This window comes from Arachis ipaensis, chromosome B2, assembly GCF_059453495.1.
Source record: "Arachis ipaensis isolate K30076 ecotype BB chromosome B2, ASM5945349v1, whole genome shotgun sequence".
In the NCBI taxonomy this organism is placed as follows: domain Eukaryota; kingdom Viridiplantae; phylum Streptophyta; class Magnoliopsida; order Fabales; family Fabaceae; genus Arachis; species Arachis ipaensis.
Genome location: NC_142437.1, coordinates 66919800 through 66938568, shown reverse-complemented (window position 1 = coordinate 66938568; position 18769 = coordinate 66919800). Strand labels below are relative to the sequence as shown.

Below are 18769 nucleotides of genomic sequence, written 5' to 3'. Positions count from 1 at the left end.
TCCAATTTAATTCATCTTTTACTTTGCTGTTTGATGCAATTTAATTCTGCTTGTTTAATTTCTGCAATTCCAACTCCCAATCCCTTTTACAATTCAAGCAATTTACATTTCTTGCACTTTAAGATTCAGTCATTTACATTTCTTGCAATCTAAGTTTCTGCAATTTACTTTACTTGCACTTTAAGATTCAACTCCTTTACTTTCCTGCTCTTTCATTTACTGCAATTTACCCTTCCCCTTTTACATTTCAAGCAATTTAGCTTCTGAAAATCACAAATCACTCAACCAAATCTTGATTCGCTTGACTAAATCAATCACTAAACTAAAATTGCTCAATCCTTCAATCCCTGTGGGATCGACCTCACTCATGTGAGTTATTATTACTTGATGCGACCCGGTCCACTTGCCGGTGAGTTTTGTGTTGGATCGTTTTCCACACACATCAAGTTTTTGGCGCCGTTGCCGGGGATTGATTAGATTGACAATGATTATGTGAAGTGAAGATCTAGATCAAGCATTTTTTTTATTTTCTGTTTCTTTAATTTTGACTAACCCACTAACTGTTCGAAATTTTGCTTAAACCAATTAACATTTCACTTCAGCCATGGATTGAAGTGTTGTTGCTTTCTGGTGTTGTGATTTTTATGCTTTGGTTGTATGTCAGGTACAAGGAGAATTACACCCACTTTTTGTGAACAAGACGAAAGAACCCTCAGAAGATTAAGAAGAGCTGAAAGAGGGAAAAACATTATTGGAGAAGAGGATTCAGAAGAAGAATTCCAAGATATGGAGGAACACTTAACACACCCACCAAATGGGGCTGAAGGAGCAACCAATAACAACAATAATCCACCACAGAGAAGAGTTTTGGCTTCCTACACAAGTGCAGATCCTAGACATTGTGGGAGTAGCATTCTTACCCCAAATGTTAATGCAAATAATTTTGAACTAAAGCCACAACTCATCACCTTGGTTCAAAACAATTGTTCTTATGGAGGAGGACCACTTGAAGACCCTAAACCAAACTTAGAGTTTGGTTGTGGCCTCCCAACACCAAACTTAGAGTTTGACTGTGGGGGCTTTGGTTGACTCTGCTTTGAGAGAAGCTTTTTATGCTTCCTCTCCATGGATGCAGAGAGAGATCCTTGAGTTGCAAACACAAGGTTGTCCTCATTCAATTGAAGGACTAGTTCTCCTCTATCCACATCAATCACAGCTCTTGCTGTGGCTAGGAAAGGTCTTCCTAGGATGATGGATTCATCCTCTTCCTTTCCAGTATCCAGGACTATGAAATCAGCAGGGATGTAAAGGCCTTCAACCTTTACTAACACGTCCTCTACCTGTCCATAAGCCTGTTTTCTTGAATTGTCTGCCATCTCTAATGAGATTTTAGCAGCTTGCACCCCATAGATTCTCAGTTTCTCTATTACAGAGAGGGGCATGAGGTTTACACCTGAACCCAGGTCACACAAAGCTTTAAAGATCATGGTGCCTATGGTGCAAGGTATTAAGAACTTTCCAGGATCCTATTTCTTCTGAGGCAATGTCAGTTGATCCAGATCACTTAGTTCATTAGTGAATAAGGGAGGTTCATCTTCCCAAGTCTCATTACCAAATAATTTGGCATTCAGCTTCATGATTGCACCAAGAAACTTGGCAGCTTGCTCTTCAGTAACATCCTCATTCTCTTCAGAAGAGGAATACTCATCAGAGCTCATGAATGGCATAAGGAGGTTTAATGGAATCTCTATGGTCTCTAGGTGAGTCTCAGATTCCTTAGGTTCCTCAGAGGGAAGCTCCTTATTGATCACTGGACATCCCAGGAGGTCTTCCTCCTTGGGATTCACGTCCTCCTCTCCCTCTTTGGGTTCGGCCATGGTAATTAATTCAATGGCCTTGCACTCTCCTTTTGGATTCTCTTCTGTATTGCTTGGGAGAGTACTAGGAGGGATTTTAGTGATCCTTTTACTCAGCTGGCCCACTTGTGCTTCCAAATTTCTAATGGAAGACCTTGTTTCATTCATGAAACTCACAGTGGACTTAGATAGATCAGAGACTAAATTTGATAAGGTAGATGGATTCTGCTCAGAATTCTCTGTCTGTTGCTGAGTGGATGATGGAAAAGGCTTGCTATTGCTAAACCTGTTTCTTCCACCATTATTAAAGCCTTGTTGAGGCTTTTGATCCTTCCATGAGAGATTTGGGTGATTTCTCCATGATGGATTATAGGTGTTTCCATATGGTTCACCCATGTAATTTACCTCTGCTATTGCAGGGTTCTCAGGATCATAGGCCTCTTCTTCAGAAGATGCCTCTTGAGTACTGTTGGATGCAGCTTGCATTCCATTCAGACTCTGAGAGATCATATTGACTTGCTTAGTCAATATTTTATTCTGAGCCAATATGGCATTCAGAGTATCAACTTCAAGAACTCCCTTCTTCATAGGCGTCCCATTACTCACAGGATTCCTCTCAGAAGTGTACATAAACTGGTTATTAGCAACCATGTCAATGAGTTCTTGAGCTTCTGCAGGCGTTTTCTTTAGGTGAATGGATCCACCTGCAGAAGTATCCAATGACATCTTTGATAACTCAGATACACCATCATAGAATATATCCAGGATGGTCCATTCTGAAAGCATGTCAGAAGGACACTTTTTGGTTAGCTGCTTGTATCTTTCCCAAGCTTCATAGAGGGATTCACCTTCTTTCTGTCTAAAGGTTTGAACATCCACTCTAAGCTTTCTCAGCTTTTGAGGAGGAAAGAACTTGGCTAAGAAAGCCGTGACCAGCTTATCCCAAGAGTTTAGGCTGTCTCTGGCTTGGGAGTCCAACTAGATTCTAGCTCTGTCTCTTACAGCAAATGAGAAAAGCATGAGCCTGTAGACTTCAGGATCTACTCCATTAGTCTTAACAGTATCACAGATCTGCAAGAATTCAGTTAAGAACTGAAAAGGATCTTCAGATGGAAGTCCATGAAACTTGCAGTTCTACTGCATCAGAGAAACTAGCTGAGGTTTCAGCTCAAAATTGTTTGCTCCAATGGTAGGGATGGAGATGCTTCTTCCATGTAAATTGGAATTAGGTGCAGTAAAGTCACCAAACATTCTCCTTGCATTATTATTATTTTCGGCTGCCATCTCCTCTTCCTGTTCGAAAATTTCTGAAAGGTTATCTCTGGATTGTTGTATTTTAGCTTCTCTTAGTTTCCTTTTCAGAGTCCTTTCAGGTTCTGGATCTGCTTCCACAAGAATGTTCTTGTCCTTGCTCCTGCTCATATGAAAAAAAGAGAACAGAAAAATAATAATAATAGGGTTCCTTTTTACCACAGTATAGAGGTCCCAGTGTGAGTTAGAAGAAAAGAAGAAGAAGAAATTCGAACACAGATGGAAGAGAGGGTTCGAATTTGGGTGAGATGAAGTGTTAGTAGATGAATAAATAAATAGAGGGAGATGAGAGAGAAAGGGAATTTTCGAAAATAATTTTTGAAAAAGAGTTAGTGATTTTTGAAAATAGTTTTGAAAAGGGTTAATAGTTTTTCGAAAGTTCAAATAAAAAAATAAAATAATTAGTTTAATTAAAAAGAAATTTTGAAAAAGAGGGAGATATTTTCGAAAATTAGAGAGAGAGAAAGTTAGTTAGGTAGTTTTGAAAAGGATAAGAAACAAACAAAAAGTTAGTTAGTTAGTTAAAACAAATTTTGAAATAAAATTTTTGGAAAAGGTGAGATAAGAAGATATTTTTGAAAAGATATGATAGAAATTAATTTTGAAAAAGATTTGATTTTTTTAAAAATAAAATTAATGACTTGATTCACAAGAAATCACAAGATATGATTCTAAAACTTAAAGTTTGAATCTTTCTTAACAAGCAAGTAACAAACTTGAAATTTTTGAATCAAAATACTAATTGTTATTGTTATTTTCGAAAATTTGATATAAAAATAAGAAAAAGATTTTTGAAAAAGATTTGATTTTTGAAAAAGATTTTGAAAAAGATAAGATTTTCAAATTGAAAATTTGATTTGACTCATAAGAAACAACTTGATTTTAAAAATTTTTGAAAAGGTCAATCCAAATTTTCGAATTTGATGAGAGAAAAGGGAAAGATATTTTTTTTATTTTTGAAATTTTTTTTATGATGAGAGAGAAAAACATGAAAATTATGCAATGCATGAATTTTTTAGATCAAAACAATGAATGCATGCAAGAATGCTATGAATGTTAAGATGAACACCAAGAACACTATGAAGATCATGATGAACATCAAGAACACATTTTTGAAAAATTTTTTTAATGCAAAGAAAATATGTAAGACACCATACTTAGAATTCTTTAATGCTTAGACATTAAGAATTCAAGAATGCATATGAAAAACAAGAAAAGACACAAAACATGAAAACATCAAGATCAAACAAGGAGACTTACCAAGAACAACTTGAAGATCATGAAGAACACTATGAATGCATGAATTTTTTCGAAAAATGCAAGATGAATATGCAATTGACACCAAACTTTCAACTTGACTCAAGACTCAAACAAGAAACATGAAATATTTTTTATTTTTATGATTTCATGATTTTTTTTGTATTTTCTTTTAATTTTTTCGAAAATCATTTTGAAAAAGAAAAATAAGGATTCCAAAATTTTTAATATGAATTCCAGGAATCTTACCATGTTAGTCTAAAGCTCCAATCTGAGGGTTAGACATGGCTTAATAGCCAATCAAGCTTTAGCAGAACTTTACATTCAGCAGCCAATTCGCAAAGAAAGATAAAGAAGCTCTTCTCTTGAGTCCAAAATAATTGAGGCATGGCTTTACAGCCAGCCAGGCTTCAACATGCTTCATGAAACACTAGAATTCATTCTTAAAAATTCTGAAAATATATTTTTGAAAACATTTTTATTATTATTTTTTTTTTCGAAAACAGATGAGAAAGTTTTGAAAGGTTTTTGAAAAATTTTTGAAAATAAAACAAAAAGAAAATTACCTAATCTGAGCAACAAGATGAACCGTCAGTTGTCCACACTCGAACAATCCCCGGCAACGGCGCCAAAAACTTGGTGCGCAGAAATTGTGATTACACTTTGATTATGTAAAATTCATTGCTCTTTCTTTCCCTGGCAATGGCACCTAAAACGCGATGCCAATACCATGGTTCACAACTTCGCACAACTAACCAGCAAGTGCACTGGGTCGTCCAAGTAATACCTTACGTGAGTAAGGGTCGAATCCCACGGAGATTGTTGGTATGAAGCAAGCTATGGTCACCTTGTAAATCTCAGTCAGGCGGATATAAAATAGTAATGGGGTTTTCAAAAATAATTAATAAAATAGGGATAGAAATACTTATGTAAATCATTGGTGAGAATTTTAGATAAGTGAATAGAGATGCTTCCGTTCCTCTGAGCCTCTGCTTTCCTGCTATCTTCATCCAATCAGTCTTACTCCTTTCCATGGCTGGCTTTATGCAAGGGCATCACCGTTGTCAGTGGCTACATCCCTTCCTCTCAGTGAAAATGGTCAACGCACCCTGTCACGGCACGGCTATTCATCTGTCGGTTCTCGATCATGCTGGAATAGGATTCACCCTCCTTTTGCGTCTGTCACTAACGCCCAGCAATCGCAAGTTTGAAGCTCGTCACAGTCATTCAATCATTGAATCCTACTCGGAATACCACAGACAAGGTTTAGACTTTCCGGATTCTCTTGAATGCCGCCATCATTCTAGCTTACACCACGAAGATTCTGATTAAGAGATCTAAGAGACACTCATTCAATCGAAAGTAGAACGGAAGTGGTTGTCAGGCACGCGTTCATGGGGAATGATGATGATTGTCACGTTCATCACATTCAGGTTGAAATACGAATGAATATCTTAGAAGCAAAATAAGATGAATTGAATAGAAAACAGTAGTACTTTGCATTAATCTTTGAGGAACAGCAGAGCTCCACACCTTAATCTATGGAGTGCAGAAACTCTACCGTTAAAATTACATAAGTGAATAGAGGGTAAGCATGGCCGAATGGCCAGCCTCCCATGGAGGTCTAGAGATCTGAATATGATCAAAAGATACAATCCAGAATCAAAAGATATCTAATACAATAGTAAAAGGTCCTATTTATAATAGACTAGCTACTAGGGTTTACATAAGTAAGTAATTGATGCATAAATCCACTTCCGGGGCCCACTTGGTGTGTGCTTGGGCTGAGCTTTAACTTTTCACGTGCAGAGGCCATTTGTGGAGTTGAACGCCAGGTTTTGATCCATTTCTGGCGTTCAACTCTGGTTCTTGATCCATTTCTGGCGCTGAACTCCAGAATTGGGCAGAGAGCTGGCGTTGAACGCCCGTTTACGTCATCTATCCTCGAGCAAAGTATGGACTATTATATTTTTTCTGGAAAGCCCTGGATGTCTACTTTCCAACACAATTAGAAGCGCGCCATTTCGAGTTCTATAGCTCCAGAAAATCCACTTTGAGTGCAGGGAGGTCAGAATCCAACAGCATCAGCAGTCCTTCTTCAACCTCTGAATCTGATTTTTGCTCAAGTCCCTTAATTTCAGCCAGAAAATACCTGAAATCACAGAAAAACACACAAACTCATAGTAAAGTCCAGAAATGTGAATTTAACATAAAAACTAATGAAAACATCCATAAAAGTAACTAGATCCTACTAAAAACATACTAAAAACAATGCCAAAAAGCGTATAAATTATCCGCTCATCAGCTATCTTTGAAAAATTTTTAATAAACCTTCTGTAAAAACCAGCATGCCCTAAAAAGCTCCTAATTGCCCTGACATCACTGGGTGGAGGCAGTTTTTCAATAAGTTCTACTTTAGCTCTGTCAACCTCAATGCCTTGGTTGGAAACTTTGTGACCAAGGACTATTCCTCCTGTCACCATAAAGTGACATTTCTCCCAGTTCAAGACTAAATTGGTCTCTTGGCATCTTTTCAATACCAAGGCGAGGTGATGTAGGCAACTAGGGAAGGAATCTCTGAATACCGAGAAATCATCCATAAAAACTTCAACGAATTTTTCTATCATATCTGAAAAGATAGAAAGCATGCAGCGTTGGAAAGTCGCAGGCATATTACATAGCCCAAATGGCATGCGCCTGTAGGCAAAAATTCCATATGGGCAAGTGAATGAGGTTTTCTCTTGATCTCTAGGATCAACCACTATTTGGTTATATCCTGAATAACCGTCGAGAAAATAATAATATGCGTGCCCTGCAAGTCTTTCCAACATCTGATCCATGAATGGAAGGGGGAAATGATCTTTTCGTGTAGCTTCGTTGAGCTTCCTGTAGTCTATGCACATCCGCCATCCTGTGACTGTCCTTGTAGGAATTAGTTCGTTCTTCTCATTGGGAACCACGGTAATTCCTCCCTTTTTTGAGACGACATGCACTGGGATAACCCAGGGGCTGTCTGAGATTGGGTAAATTACCCCCCTTGCCATAACTTCATAACTTCCTTCTGTACCACTTCCTTCATGATTGGGTTCAACCTCCTTTGAGATTGAATGGATGGTTTGGCATCATCTTCTAGCAGTATCTTGTGCATGCATATGGCCGAACTTATCCCTTTCAGGTCAGCAAGTGTCCAATCAATGGCATCCTTGTGCTGTCGCAGTACTTTGATCAGTTCATCCTCTTGATCTTTGCTGAGGCATGAGCTTATGATCACTGGGTAATTTTCATTTTCTCCTAAGTATGCATATTTGAGAGTGGGTGGCAGTGCTTTGAGTTCAAGTTTAGGTGCTTCTGACTTTTCGTTCTTTTCCTTTGGTGCACCTGGTATGCCAATTTCTGTTGTTGCAACCTCTTCACTTTTTGTACACTCTTCTTCTATTATTCCTTCGAGTTCTTCAAACTCTTCTTCTTCAAAACTCTCCTGCACCTCCTCTTCAAGTGAGTCCAACCTCATACATTCCCCCAGTTGTTCTTGTGGGTAACTCATGGCCTTGAACACATTGATTGTCATATTTTCATTGTGTAATCTCAGGGTGAGATCACCTTTTTGGACATCAATGACAGCTCCAGCAGTGGCCAAGAATGGCCTTCCCAAGATAATGGAGGTCTTGGCTTCCTCCTGCATGTCCAGCACTACGAAGTCTGCCGGGAATATGAAGTCTCCCACTTTCACCAGCAAATCCTCTACGATGCCATGAGGGAACTTGAACGATCTGTCTGCCAACTGTAAGGCCATTTTTGTTAGTTTAGCCTCCTCTATCTTCATCTTCCTCATCATAGCTACTGACATCAAGTTGATGCTGGCTCCTAAGTCACAAAAAGCTTTCTCCACTGTAATTTCCCCTATAATGCAAGGGATCTAAAAACTCCCAGGATCCTTCAATTTCTAGGGCAGTTTGTGCTGAATGATAGCACTACATTCTTCGGTTAGTATCACAGTCTCGTTGTTCTTCTAGCTTCTCTTCTTAGTCATAAGCTCCTTCAAGAACTTGGCGTAGAGTGGCATTTGTTCTATTGCTTCAGCAAAGGGTATGTTGATTTGCAGTTTCTTGAAGATTTCCAAAAATCTCGAGAACTAATTGTCATCTCCCTTCTTCTTTAATTGCTGAGGGTATGGGACTCTTGGGACGTCTGGCTTCAGCACTCCTTCCCCTTTTCGTGAACTCAAAGTCGGAACTCGAGCTTCATCCTGCTCTTCTTCCTCTTTATTTGAGTCCTCTTCTTGTGGTTTCTGGGGGGTTTCCTTCAGTTTCTTCCCACTCCGAAGGGTGATAGCCTGACACTCCTCCCTTTTGGTTGAGTTAGTATTACTGCGAAGGTTGTGGCTGGGAATTTGCTTGAATAAGTAGCCAATTAGTGTCTCAAGTTTCTTGATGGCAGCATCCTGATTCTACATATTAGACATCACTTCTTCTCGAAATGCTTTACTGTCTTGAATCTCTTTGCCTATGCCTTCAAGTAGATACTCAATCCTTGAGAGTCTGTCATCAAATGCTTGTAGATCGTGATTAGAGGTGTAAGGATGAGGTAAGTTATTTTGGTTTTGATGTGAATGTGGAGAGGTGTTGTTATCGGAGTGTTGATATGGCCTAGATGTGAAATGTTGGTGAGCTGCATTGTTGGGATTTGGGCCTCTTTGATCAAGGCTTTGGTCTTGTTGATTCCCCCACCCAAAGTTTGAGTGATTCCTCCATCCAGGGTTGTAGGTCTTGGAGTATGGATCATGATTTTGCCTAGGTGAATTCCCAATGTAGTTGGCTTGCTCCTGACTACCCTCTGCTTCTTCATTCACTCCTTCTTGGGTTGTTGATGAAGTGGCGATTGCTGCTACTTGGTTCCTCTCCATCTTCTTGGTGAGGTCAGCCAGCTGCTGGGTAATGAGCTTGTTTTGGGCCAGCAGAGCATCTACATTATTTAGCTCCATTACTCCTCTTGTGTTCCCTCTTTTGGAAGCATAGAAGTAGTCATTCTCTGCTACAGTTTCAATGACATCTATGGCCTCCTCAATGGTCTTCTTCTTGTTCAAAGATCCTCCGGATGAATGGTCTACTGCCTTCTTTGATTCATATGACAGGCCTTCATAGAAAATGTGCAGCTGCACCTATTCGTTGAACATATCTGGTGGGCACCTCCTTGTCAGGTCTTTAAACCTCTCCCATGCTTCATATAGAGTCTCACCATCTTGTTGCCTGAAAGTTTGGACCTCAGCTCTCAGCCTATTGATTCGTTGAGGGGGGTAAAATCTTGCTAAGAATTTGTTCACCACATCTTCCCAAGTTGTCAAGCTCTCCTTTGGGAAAGACTCCAGTCACTTGGCTGCCTTATCCTTGAGTGAGAATGGAAATAAGAGCAGTCTATAGGCGTCAGGATGAACACCATTAGACTTCACTGTGTCACATATTCTCAGGAAGGTGGTTAGATGTTGATTGAGGTCTTCTTGGACACTTCCTCCGAACGAACAGTTGTTCTGAACAAGGGTGATGAGCTGTGGTTTTAGTTCAAAGTTGTTGGCATGGATGGTTGGCTTTTGAATGCTACTTCCACAGTTTCCTGGGTTTGGATTGATGTAAGAGCCTAAAACTCTTCTATTCTCCCCAGCATGATTTGCTCGTCCTCCTCCGCCATGGTTGTGAGCTTCTTCTTCATGATGGTTTTCCATGTTTTCTTCCATGTTTGGTTCAAAGTATTCCTCCTCTTCCTCAGCACCAACTACTCTTTTTCCTCTTGCTTCCCTTCTTAATCTCAAGAAGGTCCTCTCAGGTTCAGAATCAAAGGTAGTTGAAGCCCCGCTTCTTCTTCTTGTCATACAACCAACAAGTACAAGCAAGGAAAATAGATGCAGAAAGTATTTATGTCAGAATTACTATTAGTGTGAGTGATGCAATATATCAAACAGTTAGTGGGTTAGTAAAATGAATGGTAAATAACAAAGAAAAAGTAGGGGGAAGGGAATAAATTAACTAAAACAGAAAGTAAATGACTCAAACAGAAAATTAAATCAAACAAAAATAAAATGCTCAATCTAGTTTTCCTCCAATTTAATCATTGTTGATGCACAATCAATCCCCGGCAACGGCGCCATAAACTTCATGCACGGAAAACTTGTCTCATAACAAATTTCCCTTCGGCAAGTGTACCGAATTTGTCGTCAAGTAAAAACTCACAATAGAGTGAGGTCGAATCCCACAGGGATTGATTGATCAAGCAACTTCAACTAGAGGAATGTTCTAGGTGAACGAATCCAGAATTTGAGTTGAGAATTGCAGAAAATTAAATGACGGGAAAGTAAATAACAGAAAAGTAAATGCTGAAAATAAAGAGATGAATGTAAATGACGGAAAGTAAATTGCAAAATTGTAAATGGGAATGGGGTATTGCTCATAAATGTAAATGGCAGAAATTAAAGAGAATGGGTAAAATCAGAAATGGAGAGTTCATTGGGCTCAGGAGATGTTGCATTCTCCGGATCAACTTCATTTTCATCTCTTCCTCAATCAATGCACTCATTGATCTCCTTGGCAATCTTAAGTGATCGAATCACAATTCCTTGTAATTCAATCTCTCAAATCTTGATCAATAGCCAATTCCTTGGTCAATTGCTCATGAGAAGAGATGAAGTATGATCACTGATTATACCACATGCATTTTCCAAATCAAGTGTTGAGAGGATTATAGTCACATATCCATCCAAACCCAATTTGGTCCAGCATGAGAAAGCATTTCTAGCATGATCTCTTCATTCCTCTTTCAAGGTTCAGAAGAGATCCAAGTTTGAATAGCTTCTTTTCTAAGATAACTACCCAATTGGATGAAGATCGAAAGCTTTCAAGTAAAATCAAGAGAAAAGATAGAAGAAGAATAATGAAAAATAGTATTGATCCATCAAATTACAACAGAGCTCTCTAACCCAATGAAAGGGGTTTAGTTGTTCATAGCTCTGGAAAATGAAAACAAAGATAGAGAATACATGATGAAACTAGAAGTACAGAGAAAGTAAAATACAGAGAGTAATTCTATGCCAAGAGGCTCCCTATAATTTCCAACTCTCTATTTAATTCAAAGCTACTCCTATATATACTACTCTTCTGATCTTCTAGTTGGTTCTTCAAGTCTTGGGTATGGGCCTTTGGATCTTGAGTTTGAAGCAGTTATCTTCTTCATTGGGCTGAGTTTTACTTGCAGAGAGAAAGTGTGAAGTGGTCAGAGACTTTGGCTCAGGACGTTAGTGGTGTTAACGTTTAGTGAAAATATGGGTTCGAGAACGTTAGTGACAATCACTTTTTCACTAACGTTTCTTACCAAAGTAAGAGCCACGTTAACTTCAACGTTAGTGGCACAAACGTTGCCACTAACGTTGCCTCTATGCCCTTCGCACACGTTATTGGGACTCAACTTTCCCAGTAACATTGAGAAGTCTTCCCCTTCCCTACGTTAGAGTCCATGTTAACTTAGTTAACGTGGCTCTTTTAACGTAGGCTTGCCAACCTTCGAGAACGTTAGTGACACTTAACATTGTCACTAACGTTCCAATGTGCCCCTTAGCTCCCACGTTAGAGTCCATGTTAACTAGGTTAACGTGGCTTCTAACGTGGCTGTGCTAGCCATCTCCAACATTAGTGACAATGTTGAATGTCACTAACATTGGCTCATCATCCTTCTCCTCACGTTAAGTTAACGTGGGAGTTAACGTGGCTCATGGTGGCAAGTGTGGGCTCCTTCCAACGTTAGTGACAATGTTGGGTGTCACTAACGTTGGCGATCACCTTCCTTCTTCACGTTAGCTTCCACGTTAACTAAGTTAACGTGGGAGTTAACATGGCTTATTAGGGCTTGTGTGGGTTCCTTCCAACGTTAGTGACAATGTTTGGTGTCACTAACGTTGTCGACCACTTTGTTTCCTCACGTTAGCTTCCACGTTAACTAGGTTAACGTGGAAGTTAACGTGGCTTAATGTGACTTGGCAAACGTTAGTGATAATGTTAAATGTCACTAACATTGGCTTCCCCCTTTCTTCTTAACGTTAGAGGCCACGTTAACTAAGTTAACGTGGCAACTAACGTGGCCACTTATGAGCTTGGTCCAACGTTAGTGATAATGTTAAGTGTCACTAATGTTGGCTCTATTTCCTTTCTTCCACGTTAGAGTTCACGTTAACTTAGTTAACATGACTCTTAACGTGGGCAATGATGGCTTCGAGAGCGTTATTGACAATTACTTTTCTCATTAACTTTGCAAGTTACTCCCATTCCACGTTAGTGTTAATGTTAGTGTAACTAACGTAGCCACTAATGTGGTTCTTCTTTGCTTCCTTTGTCCTGAAATCAAGCAATAAAGTGCATCAAAGTTCTAGTCCAAGTCATGGGAAATGCAACATCCAATTTGTCCTTAAATTTATACAAAATCCTCATGAAATCATGTAAAGTGCACAATGTATACTTGAATCAAGATGTAAGTAAATATCTACCCAAAACTATCTTATTTCCTAAGGAAATGCATGGAACTACCCTAAAAATAGTAAAGAAAAGGTCAGTGAAATTGGCCAAAATGCCCTGGCATCAGGCATCGAATGGTAATAAAGGATAATTAAAATTAAAAGTTTAAAGGCCTAGGAAATAAGTTTTCAACTTTATTACAGAATCAGGAAGGAATTGTAAAACCATGCAAATTATATGAATAAGTGAGCAAAGAACTGATAAAAACCACTCAATTAAACACAAGATAAACCATAAAATAGTGGTTTATCAAACTCTCCACACTTAAACATTAGCATGTCCTCATGCTCAACTCAAGAGAAATTGAAAAAGTGTGAAGGCAGAATGGTGGAACTTATGCAATGCAATCTATCTAAATGCAAGCTACCTACATGCATCATGCAATTCTAATTACCATCTGTCTATATATATAAGCATTCATGTGGTCAGATTGATCCAAATTTTCAAGGAAATCATATATGCACAATCAAGGACTAAATCTCCTTAAAACACATTCACAATTGAGTTGAGTCAACCAAAAGAGTTCACAAACTTGCAAGACAAGCAATGATCAAACATGGACATATGGAGACGAGCTATGGAACCCTCACTGGAATTGTATATGCACTCTAATCATTCAGTGTTTGGGGTTAATCACTCTATTGTTCTCTAGTCATGCTTTCTAAGACTTTGTTATTCATCTAACCATTCAACAAATATTTAATGCACGAATGCAAATATCATGAGGTCTTTTCAAGGTTGTAATGGGGTTAAGGCAAGGGTGAGGATATATGTATGGCCAAGTGAGACATAAATTGAATCATTGACAAGCCTAAGTTCTCACCTAACATACACATACTTTATGTACTTTTAAAATCATTCCTAGCTACCCATAATTCCCACTTTTGCATCACATACTCATGCACCAAATCTTCTTTAATTTTCTCACATATGCATTGATCACTTAACACCGGGGTAGTTTTATCCCCTTATTTATTTATTTATTTATTTTTTTATAAAAAAGAATATAACATATCAATACACATGGTGTGTGAATTGTTTTGGTCTCACATGAGTATGCACCCAAATTCCCAACATATTATCAATAAAACTCAATACTTTCTTATCAACTCAAGTTCTCACGGTTCCCCACACTTAATTGATACGCAATCTCTATCTTAAGCTAACCAAAGATTCAATTTGGGGTAATTAATTTGTTTTTCCGCTTAAGGCTAGTGATGTGATAAAATACAAAATAAATGGGGATTAAAAGGCTCAAAGTGGCAAACAAGGTTGATTGAGGGGGTAGGCTATTTGTGATAAGTGAGTTAATGATAAATAATAGCCTCAATCATATGCAAGCATGTAAATACACTAAACAGTGGACATATAGAATGGAACAAAGTAAAGTCTGGAATCATAGTGAAGAAACACACAAGAATAAAATTTTATGGCTAAATAAGGTAACCATACAATTAAGCTCAAAAACTCACGGGTTGTGTGTTCTTTGGCTCAAAAACCATATATCCAATTATATATATCATGCAAGTAAAAATAAAAAGTTTTAACTCAAGTCAATGTGAATCCTTAAATGTCTTTCCTAAAAATAAATATATTCCTTGAAAATGTCATCAATTGACCATCATTTATTACTATATATATGTATACTAAGTGGATTGTCGTGATTATGAAAGACTAAAAATTTCTAGTTTACTCCCTATTTTCAATCAAACCAAATTCTCATATGATAAAAGGGTAAACTAAGCTCAATAATCCATATTTCTCTATATCACAACTAATAGACCAAAGGTGAAATTGAAGCTAAATATCGAAGATATATACAGCCCAAAGTGCAAAATGTAACAAAGTAAAAAAATAAAAGTACAGTAAAAGAAAATGTGCAAGTACTGAAAGGAAAATAAGATAAAATAAAATAAGATAAAGCAAAAATACAGAATAAAGCAAAAATAGGATAAAATATCTGAAATATTTCACCAAAATAAAATCCGCCAAAGATGGCGAACTCCCCACACTTATATCATAGCATCGTCCTCGATGCTTTCAGTCAAGCCTGGTGTGAAGGATCATCGCCTGTAACTCCGTCGTCTTCGGTCGAGGGGTGTGCTACTGGCTCTAAATGTGATGGTTCTGTAGGTGCCTGTGGCTCTGCTGGCTCTGTGGTCTGCTCAAGCTGTGGCTCCTCGTGCTGGGGCTCCTGTTGTGCATGCTGCTGATCAACCACCTGTGCCTCCTCCTCCTGCTCATCCTCCACCTCCTCAGAGGGCTCCGATGGCGTGTCAGGCTCGGAGGGGATGTCAGTATGCCTGATAAAACCACTATTTTATGGTTTAACTTATGCTCAATTGAGTGGTTTATATCAATTCTTTACTCACTTATTCATATGATTTGCATGAGTTTACATTTTTCCTTCTTGATTTTGTACTATAATTGAAGACATGCTTCTTTGGCCTTATATTTGCTAATATTAATCCTCTCTTATTACCATTCGATGCCGTGATATGTGCATTAAGTGATTTCAGGGATTACAGGGCAGGAATGGCTTAAAGGATGGAAAGGAAGCATACAAAAGTGGAAGGAATACAAGAAATTGAAGGAACTACTAAAGCTGTCCAGCCTGACCTCTTGGTACTAAATTGACCATAACTTGAGCTTTAGAGGTCCAAATGAGGCGGTTCTAGTTGCATTGGAAAGCTAACATCTGGTGCTTCGCAATGATATATAATTTACCATAGCTGCTCCGAAGATAGGCGACGCGCACGCGTGGATAACGCGCATGCGTGACCTGGAGAAAACTCAATCCACGCATACACGTGACTTTGCCGCGTGCTGGACGTATCAGAAATCGCTTGGGGCAATTTCTGGGCTGTTTCTGACCCAGATTTCGGCCTAGAAAACACAAATTAGGGGCTATAAAGTGGGGGAATCGATTCATTCATTGACACAACATTCATATTCACAATTTTAGGTTTTAGATGTAGTTTTTAGAGAGGGAGGCTCTCTCCTCTCTCTTAGGTTTTAGGATTTAGGATTTCTCATAGGTTAGATTTACTCCTTCTTCATTCCAGGTTCAATGTTCCTTTAATTTATGTTCTCTTCTACTTTTATTTATTCTATTACTTTAGTTTGTTTATTTTCTCAATATTGATTTATGAACTCTATGTTAGAATTGATTTTCTTATTTAATATAAATTGAGGTATTTCAGATTTATGATTGCTTTCTTCTATTTATGATATAAATAATTTGGATTTTTCTCCTCTTGGCTTTTGTTGAGTAATTGGTGACACTTTAGTTATCAAACCCAGCTGTTGATTGAAAATTGGAATTTGCTGATTGATTTGGATCCCTCTAAAGCTAGTCTTTCCATAGGAGTTGACTATGACTTGAGGAATCAAATTGATTAGTCCACTTGACTTTCCTTTATTTAGTAAGGGTTAACTAAGTGGGAGCAATAAACAATTTTCATCACACCTGATAAGGATAACTAGGATGGAATTTCCAGTTCTCACACTTTGCCAAGAGTTTTTATAGTTAGTTTGTTTCCATTGCCATTTACTATTGTTGCTTCTTATCTTAAAAAACCCAAAAAGATACTTTTTCCATAACCAAAATAAACACACCTCCCTGCAATTCCTTGAGAGACAACCCGAAGTCTAAATACTTCGGTTATAAATTTTATTGGGTTTGCTTAAGTGACAAACAAATTTTTATATGAAAGGATTATTGCTTGGTTTAGAAACTATACTTGCAACGAGAATTTATTGTGAATTCTAAACCATCAATATTTTGATCATCAATGCCCCGACCTGATCATCAGCTTTAGATGCTCGTAGCGTCGCTTACTGCGACGCTCAGACCGCTCATAACGCCGCTGGTTGCGGCCCTCCATCTAATCCAGGCGCTCAAAGAGGTGGTGCACCAGAAGGCAGACTGGCTGTGAAGCGGATGATGGTGCTGTGGATGTGGGTGGTACAGCAGGCGCTGAGGGTGCTGTGGATGCTGAAGGTGTTGTGGAGGATGTGGCCACATCAGTAGAGGCAGTAAGAGAGGGTGGTCTGTGGCCTAGAGGGCCGAACCGCTTGCCGTGGGGTGCACGAAATTGTGATCATCAATGGCGCCAACAGCTTGGTACGCACAATTGTAATCTCAACTCTTTGTCACAACTCTGCACAACTAACCAGCAAGTGCACTGGGTCGTCCAAGTAATAAACCTTACGTGAGTAAGGGTCGATCCCACGGAGACTGTCGGCTTGAAGCAAGCTATGGTCACCTTGTAAATCTTAGTCAGGCGGATTCAAATAGTTATGGAGAATTGATAATTAAAATATGAATAAAACATAAAATAAAGACAGAGATACTTATGTAATTCATTAGTAGGAATTTTAGATAAGTGTATGAAGATGCTTTGTTCCTTCTGGACCTCTACTTACCTATTGCCTTCTTCCAATCATTCATACTCCTTTCCATGGCAATCTTTATGTTGGGTTTCACCGTTGTCAATGGCTACCTCCCGTCCACTCAGTGAAAATATTCCAAATGCGCTGTCACCGCACGGCTAATCATCTGTCGGTTCTCGATCATGTTGGAATAGGATCCATTGATCCTTTTGCGTCTGTCACATGCCCAACACTCGCGAGTTTAAATCTCGTCACAGTCATCCCTTCCCAGATCCTACTCAGAATACGACAGACAAGGTTTAGACTTTTCGGACCTTAGGAATGGCCGCCAATAATTCTAGCCTATACCACGAAGGTTCTAATCTTTGATTAGAAACCCAAGAGATACACATTCAAGCTTGATTGCATGTAGAACGAAGTGGTTGTGAGGCACACATTCATAGGTGAGAATGGTGGTGAGTGTCACGTAATCATCACATTCATCATGTTCTTGAGTGCGAATGAATATCTTGGAGAAGAAATAGACTTGAGTTGAATAGAAAAACAATAGTACTTTGCATTAATTCATGAGGAACAACAGAGCTCCACACCTTAATCTATGGGGTGTAGAAACTCCACCGTTCAAAATGCATAAGAACAAAAAGGTCTAGGCATGGCCGTGAGGCCAGCCCCCAAATGTGAAAAGGTCTATCAAAGTATGAAAATACAATAGCAAAAGGTCCTATTTATAGAAAACTAGTAGCCTAGGGTTACAGAAATAAGTAATTAATGCAGAAATCTTCTTCCGGGCCCACTTGGTGTGTACTTGGGCTGAGCATTGAAGCTTTCGTGTGTAGAGACTTTTCTTGGAGTTAAACGCCAGCTTTTGTGCCAGATTGGGCGTTTAACTCCAGCTTTTATGTCAGTTCTGGCGTTTTGACGCCAGAATTTTTGTGCTGACTTGGAACGCCGGTTTGGGCCATCAAATCTCGGGCAAAGTATGAACTATTATATATTGCTAGAAAGCCCAGGATGTCTAATTTCCAATGCAATTGAGAGCGCGCCAGTTGGGCTTCGGTAGCTCCAGCAAATCCACTTCGAGTGCAAGGAGGTCAGAATCCAACAGCATCTGCAGTCCTTTTTCAGCCTCTGAATCAGATTTTTGCTCAGGTCCCTCAATTTCAGCCAGAAAATACCTGAAATCATAGAAAAACACACAAACTCATAGTAAAGTCCAGAAATGTGATTTTTATTTAAAAACTAATAAAAACATAATAAAACTAACTAAAATATACTAAAAACATACTAAAAACAATGCCAAAAAGCGTATAAATTATCCGCTCATCACCGTGCGGGATGATCTTCTTGCATTCAGCAACCAGTGGCTTCTCATCCTCAAGTTCCCGTGGCACCTAAGCTCAG

General features: G+C 38.8%; 2 non-coding genes across 2 annotated transcripts; both read left to right on the top strand.

Moving 5' to 3' along the window:
* Nucleotides 1-2636: 2636 nt before the first annotated feature.
* Nucleotides 2637-2744, top strand: LOC148574230 (small nucleolar RNA R71). The gene has a single exon (XR_015905897.1). It is a non-coding gene; the product is annotated as a small nucleolar RNA R71 (small nucleolar RNA).
* A 6848-nt stretch (nt 2745-9592) lies between these two features.
* On the top strand, nt 9593-9699 carry LOC148574229 (small nucleolar RNA R71). Its single transcript, XR_015906281.1, has one exon. It is a non-coding gene; the product is annotated as a small nucleolar RNA R71 (small nucleolar RNA).
* The last annotated feature ends 9070 nt before the right edge of the window (nt 9700-18769 follow it).